Genomic DNA, 13,062 nt, shown 5'->3' with positions numbered 1-13,062 from the left:
TTTGGAACTCCCATAGGGAGACCCGAGCAACAACGACAGTAGATCAACACTATGATTTGGTACTTATTTCCACTATATGGGGTCATTTTCCTTGGTATATGCTCACAAGTTTTTTTTTATATCAAAAGATCTTGTATTACATTTTTTTTTCAAGGTTTTCTTTCAAGAACTTTTTCTAGCATACATGTCTATCATCCAATGGACTCTACTTTGTGCTAGCTAACATGGTCCTACTGTTACTGCAACTCAACATTTGAAGAAGGTTGGAAATGATAGTACCTAGTTTCTATTTGGTTCACTATGGTAGTTGTGGTTGTGTTTGAAGGGGATTTTTGGCTATTTGATAGTCAATTTGGAGTTTTTTGTTGTTGTAGAATTGATGTATAATCATGAGTCTTTTTGGCTTGTAGTGCTCTCAAGATATTGGTTGGTCTCTGGATTTTTTTATGGATGAAATTCAATTGACATCATTCATAATATAATAGTTGTGTTGGAAATATAAGAGGAGTAACTAAGAGGGGAGGGGTGAATCAGTTACTACTAAAATATATCCCAAATCTCTTAGATGTCAGTACAAATTAAACTCTAAAAAACTGAATTGTTAACTGTTTTCACTCTTTTGAAGTGATCCCTGTTAGGAGCCAACCCTATTAAAGGTTACAAAAACACATTGTTAAGTGTGATCCTATTAGAGGATTTAATCACCCTATTAAGAGTGGCCTTGTTAGAGGTCTTTAGACAATTCAACAAAACTACCACCTTGTTAGAGGATTTTTAGATAGTTGTTAAGCCAACTCTGTTAAGAGATTTAGATCACTGCTACAATGGTTAAAGAGTAACAATGCAATGACCTGATTTTGATGCAACTAAATTATTGATTATAGATCTCTGTTCTGGCTTGTGAATGATCCTTCCTGATCGAATATATCCTTTCAGCTCCTTAAACACATCCTTCTTATCTCCATATTTGCTTCCTTAGAGCAATTCTCATATCTTTAATATTATACTTCTTCTTCCCACATTATCCCACAACTTGACCTTATACTTAAATATTTTCTATTGTCAAGTCAGCTAGAATACAACTTAGAATAATTAACATTCATCATCTCAATCAGCTAGAATCAATAGATAAATCAATTAAGCTTAATATACCAAAATAAGAAAATCCTTTGTTAGCTGACCCAGCTCGGTAGACATTAACTCAGAAATGATTTCCTTGTGTTAACACTATAAATTTGCAAAGATCCTTTCATAACCAATTGATCTTGGTTAACACTGGTTCCATCCAATATTTCTTTCATTAACCGAGTGAGCTCAATTAATACTCATCTTCTACAAACTTTCCTTCAATGCTCGAGTGAACTTGGTAGACACTGTCTTCTGAACGAGGCAAACACAAGAATGCTCGATAGAAATAGAAAATTGTCTTCACTACCCAAGTAAGCTTGGCATACACTGACTGATAATGATATGACATTTTTTGTAACATTAAAGACAATACACAATTAATCAATTGTATCCAACAATCTCCCTCTTTGGCATTGATGACAACACAACATGTTCTAACACAATAAAATTTTGGAAAAAGATTAAAGTAAGGAACATATCCTTAGTTTTATTTTGAGAACTCCCTCTGTCAGTGTAAACTCTTCAGTTTCTCCCTTTGTCAGAAAACTTTTGTCTGCAACAACTTCTGTCAAGCTCATTCTCCGTCTTTGTAATAACAAAAATTTCTATGAGATATGACAGTAAACTTCTCCCTCTTTGAAAACACATGCCAAAGACAACTCTAATAATATCAATACACCTTACGTATTGATTCATTTGCAATATGCCCTTGTCAATACTGCATCAACTGATTGATCTTCAACTTGCTCTAGTTGATGCATCACTAAACTTCATTTAGTGAGCTTCAAATAGGGGAATGACCCCTAGCTTACCTCCTAGATACATAAATGCATCCTTAGGTAATGGCTTGATGAATATGTCTACAGTCTATTCTTTTGTATTTACATATTCCAATCTGACTTCTTTGTCCTGCACCAATTCTCTTAAGAAGTGATATTTTATAGCAATGCGCTTTGTTTTGGTATGCACCATTGGGTTCTTTGATATATTGATTACACTAGTGTTATCACAGTATATGACTACTAGATCCTTGATCTCTATCTTCATTCCTTCCAATAGTTGTTTGAACCAAGCAATGTTAGAACAATTAACTATTGCTGCCACATATTCTGCCTTTGTTGTGGATTGATAGATACAATTTTGTTTCTTGCTTGTCTAAGACACTAGTCTTTTACCAAGAAAGAATGCTCCACCATTAGTACTTTTTTTTCATCAAGACTTCCTACCCAATCAACATTAGTAAACACCTTCAAGTCCAAATTGTTTCCAAGTTTGTACCATAAACCATAGTCTTTAGTACCTTTCAAATATCTCATGATTCTCTTGATTGCCATCATGTGATTTTTTTTGGGATTTTTGTTGAAAATCTTGCCACCATACCAACTACTAATGCAATGTCATGCCTTGTATGTAGTACATACCACAATTTTTCAATCATTGATATGTATGTGGTCTGATCTACTCCTTTGGAATTTTCATTTGTTGAAAATATAAGAGGAGAAACTAAGAGGGTAGGGGTGAATCAGTTACTACTAAAATATATCCCAGATCTCTTAGATGTTAGATTAAATAATACTCTAAAAAACTGAATTGCTAATGCTTAGCATACACACATTTAATGTTGTAACTTGATAAATACTAAATATACTCTATAATGAATTAGCTTTGTAGATCTTAAGATGTTATTAGTGATTATCTTTACTTTAACTTAATTGCAAGCATAAAAAGGAAATAGCATGAACACATTTGACTCCAAGATTTTAACGTGGAAACCCAATTTGGGAAAACCACCAATTGCAACTAGTTACTATTTACACTCTTTTGAAGTGAGCCCCGTTAGGAGCCAACCCTATTAAAGGTTACAAAAAAATACTATTAGGTGTGACCTTGTTAGAGGATTTAATCACCTTGTTAGGAGTGGCCTTGTTAGAGGTCTTTAGACAACTCAACAGATCTACCACCTTGTTAGATGATTTACAAATAGCTGTTAAGCCAACTATGTTAAGAGATTTAGATCACTGCTACAATGGTTAGAGAGCAATAATGAAATGACCTAATTTTGATGCAACTAAATTGTTGATTACAGATCTCTATTCTAGCTCGTATATGATCCTTCCTAATCGAATATATCCTTTCAGCTCCTTAAGCACATCCTTCTTATCTCCAGATTCACTTCCTTAGAGTAATTCTCAAATCTTCAATATTGTACTTTTTCCCACATTATCCCACAACTTGACCTTATATCTTTTCTATTGTCAAGTCAACTAGAATACAACTTAGAGTAATTAACATTCATCATCTCCGTTGGCTAGAATCAATAGATAAATCAATTAAGTTTAATATGCCAAAATAGGAAAATCCTTCATTAGCCGACCCAGCTTAGTAGACACTAACTCAAAAATGATTTCCCTGTGTTAACCAATAGAAGTTTGGTTAACACTGCCAACTCACAAAAATCCTTTGGTAACTAAGTGATCTCAGTTAACACTGGTTCCATCCAATATTTCCTTCATTAACTGAGTGAGCTCAGTTAACACTCATCTTCTACAAACTTTCCTTCGATGCCCGAGTGAACTTGGTAGACATTGTCTTATGAACTAGGAAAACACGGGAACACTTAGTAGACACAAAAAACTGTCTTCACTATCTGAGTGAGCTCAGCATACACTAACTGATAATGATATGACATTTGTGTAACATCAAAGATAATACACAATTAATCAATTGTATCCAATAAGTTGGGGCTAGGTATTGCTTCATAGGTTAGCACATATTAAGCATCATGGATTTTAATCCTCCTTTGGTTTTGTTGATTCCAATTGTAAATAACTATTATTTCTATTAAGAAAATGAGTTTTGAAGGGGCCCTAAAATCCTATGCAAAAGAGCTAAAGATATGGCAATAAGAACCTTCAAACATCAGCACACAAAAGATAGAGCCAATACAGGAAAATCAACTACCAAAAGATAGCACAAAAACCAATCTGAAACAAAAAGACACAAATTGACTAGGGGTAAAGATAGCAAACATGCATCATCCCATTTTCTTTATCATTTCAGTGGCCTACTCCTCCAGCTCTTCCATCTTCTTAGCAACATCTTTGATCTGTTTAATTTTTGAGGAGACCCCAAAATACATTTTCTTTGTGTTGGCCATGGTTCTTCTTCTCATTCCTTCCTTGTTCTTAGCCACAAGTCCATGATCCTCAGCAACCATGACAATAGCTTTATCCCCTAGGTTGCCTTCCAGTTTAGTAAAGAGAATCTTTGCATGCTCATTAGAGGCTTTGAGGATATTATAGCTATGTTTTGCTTTGTAAATAACTATTGTTGTATAAGATGTGATTTAGGGTTTTCTTCTTGAATTATCTCCCTAATGAGCATTTGAATTATATATATATATATTGTGTGTGTGTGTGTCTTTTCCACTTTTGTCGAGAAAAAAATTATTGCATATGCAAATGGTAGTGTTGCATCACCTTGTGTTATAATCAGATGCAAGCAGGACCCATGTTTATGTTTATTGATTATTAATTATTTGTGGGATTATCATAGGAACACTTCTATTAGTTCTTTGTAATGACATTATAAACTTTTATTAGGATGTCAAAAGTTGTTGGCTTAGTTATCTCTGTGTTTGCTCATTCTTCTTGACTTATTTTGAGTTTAACAAAGTCAATTTAGGCTTGTTCTTCAGGATTACCCAGTGGGTGTTTCAATAGGCTTAATTGTGATTTTAGATGGGTTGGGCTCCCTTTCAATTGAATGATTATTTTAGGGAATTTTAGGATGTATTGGATAAGTTTAGGATCCACCTTATTTTCCCCTTGGATGTAGGAGTCACCTAGTGACTCTAGGGTCACATTCTATACATTGTCTCTACATGCTTTTATTCATTTCTAACTGGTGTGTTGGATTTTTATTTAGTAACCATAAAAGGGTTGAGGGTGTCTTGGAAGTCCTATATTGAAGCTAGGAAGCTCATTGGTCAGGATAGATGGACAAAAATGAGATGAAAACACAAGTCTAAGATGTCTGGGGGACTAGGGTATGAAAATCATATACTAATACAAAAATCAAATATGTGAATGAAAAGAAAATGGATGCATGGACATATATGTGTCCCAAAATGATTTCATAGTCTCTTTTAGGCATCACTGTCTACTTGAAAATATGAAAATTAATACAAATAAGTCAATCAATAAAATTTTATATATAGAAATATATCTATTTGAAAATAAATAAAAATAAGAAAAATATAAGAAAAAATGAAACTTAATTAGCCGATAGGCTTTCACCTGGGCGATAGCCCACCGGGAATTCCTCACGCTGCAGCTTCCAAACCGGAAATTTGTCATCGAAATGTTTGTTACCGATCAATGTTGGCAGATTCTCTAACTCACAACGTCCAAACAGGGTTGCAGAGGAAACATTGGTCTTTGTGAGACACGGAGATGCTTTCAGAATTCATGGTGGAGTGAACAGATAATGATCGCCATTGCATTCTCCATCAAGAATAAAGGAAAAATCACCACATCCAACGTATTATCCTTGAAAATTTCCAGGTACATCGCCGTGTTTACTGGTGGCTCCTCTGACTCCCAATGTCCAAACACTCGGTGAAAGGCATGTGTTCCACGTCTGCCATCAGCTGTCTCCACCACCGCTTTACGCTTGTAATCTCCCACAAATCATCTCTCCTGTAGATGAGGCCATCAAATATCTTCGCATTAAGGGAAGTGGAGCCTCACGTGCCGGTGGACTACACAATGCATGTCTTCGATCTGGAGGACTACTTAAAGGGGTTCTACATTATGCACCCACTCCTGAAGATTTAGTTGCTGACATGACAAAAGATGGTATGCAATTCACTACAAAATATGCCTGAGCAATCTGAATTTGTGATTCATATGAGAAGAATTATATATTTTTTGCATCGGGTGTTCCATGCAAATATACAACCCCTCTTCAGGGGCTCTTGAAATACACTTCATTCCTCTTCGCCCCAGGTTTCCGGGGCCATGGAAAAGCTGGATCTTGACAGCCGACCCGGCGAACATAGAGTACCTGCTGAAAACCAGGTTCCCCAATTTCGGCAAAGGGGAGATTTACAAAGACACGTTTTGCGACATGTTCGGCGAATCGGTTCTGCTGCAAGACAGGGAGGATTTCAAGCGGCTGAATGTGCCAATCACCAAGGCCTTCTCCTCCGCCGCCTTCCGCCACAGTGTGGTCGGCGCCCTGCCGGCTGTGGTGGAGAAAAATCTTCTCCCCGTCTTCACCCACACCTGCGAGAAAGCCCAGGTTATTGAGCTGCAAGGTGTGCAACAACGCATGGCTCTTCGGCGCGGGTGTGGAGCTTGATTGCCTCAAACCGGGTGAGCCCAGAGTTCCCTTCTTGGAGGCCTTCCTTGAGGCCACCCAGTGCATCATGTCTCACCTTCTCATGCCCCCTTTCTGCTGGAAAACATTGAGGTTCCTTAACGTTTTGTCTGGTTGTCGGTTTCTAAGAGCGAGAGACTCGGAGGCAGAGTAGGTGGGTGCATAGTGTGGCGAATGTTAAAGGGGTTCTGCCACCTCCCAAGGTGGGTGTCACCATGGTCGCCCTTGGCCTTGTCATTTACATCTTCAGAGGCCACGATAATTTGGGATTCTGGTATTTGATTGATGGGTTTGTTGTTTAAATGGTCTTTAATTGTATAATGAATGATGGGTTTGGGGTCTTTAGTTGAATGATGTTTTACTCTTTCTCTGATTATTGGTTTTTGGTCTTTGATTGAATAATTATGTTTGTGGGTTTATGGTCTTTGATTGAATGATGCTTTGAACATGAGCTACCATGCAATGGTGGTGAATGAGAATCAGGTGTATGTTTTTAGCGGTTGTGGCCAAAATGGGCAGTTGAATTATATGTGGGTCAATCTCTGTGTATTTCATTGCAAGATTCACAGGCTAGATATTCACTTCACACACATATTTGTCCATTCATAATATATGATTGTCTCAAAATACCCGTGACATTCACATTTAGTTCTTCTTTTTCAAAATATCTACCCCACTGATTTAGTTCTTTCCTTCTTTGCAATTCATGTTGATTTAGATTCTAGATATGGACACCTATCGGCTGTACTCTTGGACCGTCAAGGGGTACAAGCGCTAGTATATGTTCAATTATAAAAATAGGAAAACCTAAGAGAATTATATGTTCAACTATCTTAGTACAATCGAATAGCATAAAAATATGAACTTGACAGCTATAGAATGGACTGTTTCCATCCCCATGACTGTTTCCATCCCCAAATCAATGCAGTAAACAACAAACATAAAACGGTGTGAGCAAAGAAACAAACAGATCAGACACCGTGCATTTCAGTCCGCCATGAAACAAACAAGTAAAACCAAACAAAATTCTTCAAAGAAAAAACCCCAATTCCAACTTCAACCCAGCTAGCAAAGGCCGGCATTGCCAAACTATAACACCCTCCCTTGCACAGTCAATCCCCTCCAAATCACTTCCCCTTCACAATGTCCAACCCGAATCTGATCCTCTCAATCGTGATAACCCTAACCCTAATCTCCCAAACCCCCGCACTGACCTTCAATCTCACATCCTTCACCCCAAACTCCCCAGAAATAAACTACACAGGCGACGCATTCACCTCCCAGAACGTAATTCAACTCACCAATAACCGGGTCGACGGGACCCTGAAAAGCAGCGCGGGTCGTGCAACTTACCGGCACTTGGTCCGTCTTTGGGACTCCAAAACCAACTCCACGGCAAACTTCACGACTCACTTCGAGTTCATCATCAAGACCCTCAACAACAAACTATATGGCGAAGGAATGGCCTTCTTTCTCTCTCGCCCGGTCCCCGAACTCCCTTACAACTCCACCCACGGCTACCTGGGCCTCCTCGACCCAGCCACCGATGGGAACTCCTCCAATGAGGTCGTGGCCATCGAGTTCGACACGTTTACGAACTATTGGGACATCGACATGGACCACGTCGGAATTGATGTCAATTCCGTGAGGTCCGTAACCACGAGCCCGTGGCGACTCGCTGGGGGGCTCAAGTCCGGTCGGAAAGGGGAGGCCTGGGTAGACTACCGGGCCGGGCGGATCTCAGTTTTTGTTTCGTTCAACGGACAGAAGAACGAAACACCCACGATTTATTATGATGTGGATTTGAAGACCCTTTTGCCAGAGTGGGTGACCATTGGCTTCTCAGCCTCAACTGGTGAGTCTCAAGAGATTCACAATGTGATATCCTGGGAGTTTAATATTTCTGACCTCGGGGGTTCTGCTAAGAGGAATGGGAATTCTGTTAAAATTGGGTTGTTGATGGTGGTGGGGTTTGTTGCGGTTTTGGGCGGTCTTGGGCTCTTTTGTTGGGCTTTGTATAGGAAGTGGCAAAGGGAAGATTTGTGCGGGGAGGAAATTGATGTGGAGATTCAAGGGCAGCTTGCGCCTGGGCCACGACAATTTAGTTATAAGGAGCTTTGTGGGGCTACTAAGGGATTTAATGAGAAGTTGGGTCAGGGCGGGTTTGGAGGAGTTTACTACGGTTTGTTGCCCGGGACCAAGCATCCAGTTGCAGTTAAGCGCGTAGCCCGTGGATCTCAACAGGTAAATTTTTTTAATTTATTTTTTGGTTGGAAAGTGGTATCTAAAATGTTGTGTCTAGGTTTGATTGTGTGAGTATTTTTTTCATCAACGTTTTGCATCATGCTCTGATCCATGGCCACCCTTAAACATCACAGAGGAAAAGATTAAGCTTGGAAAAAAGTAAGTCAACTGTGATTTAACACTTTTAGCTTATGAATGATCATAAACAACATTGATGAAAAAGTAATCCCACAATTAAATCCAAAAGTAGCATTTCAGATAATACTCATGGATTGGAAAAATCTACTCATTATTATGGAAAGTGGTGTTAATTCAAATGATATTATTATATTTTTACAATTATGTCGAAATCATTTAGTTAGTTTTTAGGTTTATTGATTAACTTTTTAGATTTATTGATTAACTTTTTAACATCAATGTGTGGGATTTCTAGAGATTGCAAGGATGTGTATGATTGGTTGAGTGTCAAGGATAGTTATGATTGATTAAATTTTGATTATACAACTATTTAGCCTCATTGTTTCCTCATCATATAGATTTGAAGTTCTAATTACAAATGGGCACAATAATGATTTGCTTCATGATTAGTTTTAAATTTATTTATATTTTACGTGTTGAAAAAAAATATAGTGGTACATTAATACTAACATACAAAATGGAATTTTCACAGGGGAAAAAGGAATATATATCAGAGATCACCATCATCAACCGATTGAGGCACCGAAACCTAGTTCCACTTCTTGGTTGGTGTCATGAACAAAAGGAACTTCTGCTAGTATATGAGCACATGTCTAATGGAAGCCTTGATCGCCACTTGTTTGATGATAATTATATAACCATGGAGTGGAGCCTGAGATACAAAATTTCTTGTGAAATAGCATCTGCTTTATTATACTTGCATGAGGAATGGGAGCAACGGGTGGTACATCGAGATGTGAAGAGCAGCAATATCATGTTGGATGCCAACTTCAATGCAAAGCTTGGGGACTTTGGTCTTGCTCGCCTAATGGAACACGGACAAGTTGATTCTGCCACCACTGTGATTGCTGGCACAATGGGTTACCTTGCACCAGAGTGTATCATGTCAGGGAAAGCTAATGCACAATCAGATGTGTATAGCTTTGGGGCAGTGGCTCTAGAGATTGCTTGTGGGAGACGACCAGTTTTTGATGAGGGCAAGAAAAGAGTTCGTCTAGTAGACTGGGTTTGGGATTTATATGCAAGAGGGAGACTCTTAGAGGCTATGGATGATAGATTGGATGGAATTTTTAAGGAAGATGAAGCAAGGGCACTATTATGTATAGGATTGTGGTGCTCTCATCCAGACCCAGATATTCGACCAAGCATGAGGCAAGTCATTCGATGTCTTAGATTTGAGGCCCCCTTGCCAAAATTGCCTTCTACGTTACCTAGACCCATATATGCACCCCTCATGGACATAGTAAGGAATGAGAATTGTGTTTCAACCAAAATCAATCATGCTAGTGCAACCTCTACAGGATCAACTTCACCATGGACAAAGACCACCTCTTCTTCTTTTAGTTCAACTACCTCTCATTCTAATAAGACTTTCTTGCATAACCGGTCTTTTAGTTCAACTACCTCTCATTCTAACAAGACTTTCTTGCATAACTACAAATCAAATTTATTTTGATATACAAGTTTATTCAACAAAGGTTGCATTTGATATTTGTACTTCTTTAATTAAGATTCGAAATTATTTTGATATATATTTATTCAATAAAGGTTGCATTTGATGCTGTTAATGGTACACAATGAAATTTGTTTTTTGTATATTCGACTTCACCTTACTTATATTTGAACACAACTTCGTACATTAGATATAAATATTGGATCCACATGTCTAGATATTCATTCCCCACATTATTAATAATGTTTTCTTATCCCAAGTTAATCTCCTAAGATGGGACAAAGCTTGTACTCCATGGAATTGACCTCTAAATTAAAATTGTAATGACTCCCACCCATTTCATTCCTACCGCAAGTTGAATCAATAGATATTTCACATAATAATCTACATGTTTTTTTTTTTCATTTTTAGGAATTTGATATTTGTTTGATAATACTCTAGATTTTATCAATAAGTGTTATTCTAGGAATTCAATGTAGTCATGGTTGAAATATTTAATGACAATAGCCTAATGAATAATCAAACATATAAAACTCAAATCAATTTAAATTACAATGTGTCATGCTCGGCTTTGAAAATGTTAGGCTATAATTATTTGATCTCATATGGATCCAACATGTGTATTTAATGTTTTTTTTAAATCGTTATATAAAGCTAAAATATGTCATGTGTTACTTAAATGTAATTCTTTTAAATGGTCTAGAATGGTGTTTATATAACAAGTTGTATCCTTTCGAATATTCTAAGTCAATTGTAAAGAGTTGCAAAGCTTGATACTAAGTGTAACATGTTGTCAACCATATGTGTAAGAGGGTAAAGGCTACACAACTCGTTCCCACTTTTCATCACAAACGGATCAGATGAAAAGTGGGGAAAAGTTTGTTTTGTGGCTTCAAAGCCAAGGCTTCCATCAAAGCCTCCACATGGCTTCATTCAAAGTCATGTGGAACGGGCTTCGATGGAAGCCGCAGGCTTTTCTCAAAGCCCTTGCCGCCCACGAGGCTGCTTGGGCTCCTCCACATGGCTTCGTTCGAAGCTATGTGGAATAAGCTTCGATGGGAGCCAAGTCATGGGCTTCCTACAAAGTTGCAAGGGCTTCCCACGATGCTACAAAGGCTTCATTTGAAGCCCTTTAAAACCCTAACGAAAACTAAAAATGGCAGTTTCTAAGTCATTTTACCATTTTCAAATGTCATTGTCATGGTGATGGTTTTGCAGTAGTGGTTGGAACAAAGTTCGTGACATTTGCAGTTACACCATCATTCCAGATTAGCATTTTCAACCTCCTTCGAGCATTCAGCGCATCAAGTATGTTCATTTTTGTATTTTAATGAATATTTAGTTATTTTGATGAATTATTAGTAGTTTATTTTTAATATTTAGTTAGTTTTATGAATTTATTTAGCTCTTTTACGGGTATTTTGTTATTCCTAGTATACAATAATTAATTTTATGTTTATATGTTGTATTTTAGTTTAAATGTTAGAAAATGTTGTTAAAATTTTAGTTAATGGAAGAAATATTATATGTTTGGTTTATTTAAAATGCTAGGTAGATAAACAATAAAAACCAAAAAAATGATTAGATTTAGAAAACCAAAAATAGGATTCACATGTAGAAAACCAAAAATAGGATTCTATGTAGAAAACTAAAAATATGATCTAAGATGTAGAAAACCAACAATAGGATTAAATGTAAAAAACAAAAAATGATTTAGAATTCTAGATGAATAAAAAATAATAAAAAATTACCTTCAATATCTAGAAAAACTCTCTCATCACTTTCTCTCTCTTCTCACTTTCTCTTTTCTCATACTCTCTCTTCTCACTTTCTCTCTCCTCACACCTCTCTCTTCTCACTTTCTCTCTACTTAGACTTTCTTTCTCTCATCACTTTCTATCTCTCCTCATACTCTCTCTCTCTCTCTCTCTCTCTCTCTCTCTCTCTCTCTCTCTCTCCTCACACTCTCCCTCTTTTTACTTTCTCTCTCATCACTTTCGTAATATTAACATTAAGTTCCCCTTATTGTAATATTAAGTTAACATTTAGTTTGCATGTCGTACCCATAGATGGCATCACATGAGCAGTTTCAGGATTAGGGACATGGAGAGGGTTAGGGACATGATCAAGGACATGGAGAAGGATCAGGCACATGGAAAGGGATAGGGACAGGCTTAGGCTCAAGCTCAGGATCAGGGACCACCTGTTGATGTATCATCTATCCACCCTCGTGTTCCTGATATGTCAACTATAGTCTAGTTTTCGACTACAAAGACTGCTAGATTGAGATCAACTATTGAGAGATCTCAGGATCATCTATATAGAGGTACATGTCAGCAAATTTTGATTAGTCTTGAGGAGTTGACAGACAGACTTAGATCATAGTCTACATTTACACCACAGTTTGTAGATAGGATTTTTGTTGAGCTTAGAGGAGAGATCTCGATTGGTATATCCTTAGACCAGATTCAAAGCCTAGTTTCTAAGGAGATTATCAAACAAGAGGCCTTCCCATTTTATGAGGGGAAGACCGAGGTCAGAGCATATCAGGTTACTAGATGTGTTGTGCCACATATTGCTTGTATGATATACCCTCGATTCCTAGCAGCACATGGTCATTATCCTAATAACGACCAAATTCCATTATATTTTGCCCA

General features: G+C 37.4%; 1 pseudogene; it reads left to right on the top strand.

The window, feature by feature from the left end:
- Window positions 1–7,653: 7,653 nt before the first annotated feature.
- On the top strand, window positions 7,654–11,454 carry LOC149564780 (L-type lectin-domain containing receptor kinase IX.1 pseudogene; annotated as a pseudogene).
- The last annotated feature ends 1,608 nt before the right edge of the window (window positions 11,455–13,062 follow it).

This window comes from Cupressus sempervirens, chromosome 3 (genome assembly GCF_028749045.1).
Source record: "Cupressus sempervirens isolate cs-2001-9-10 chromosome 3, ASM2874904v1, whole genome shotgun sequence".
Classification (NCBI taxonomy): Eukaryota; Viridiplantae; Streptophyta; class Pinopsida; order Cupressales; family Cupressaceae; genus Cupressus; species Cupressus sempervirens.
This window is presented reverse-complemented; position numbering and strand designations above follow the sequence as displayed.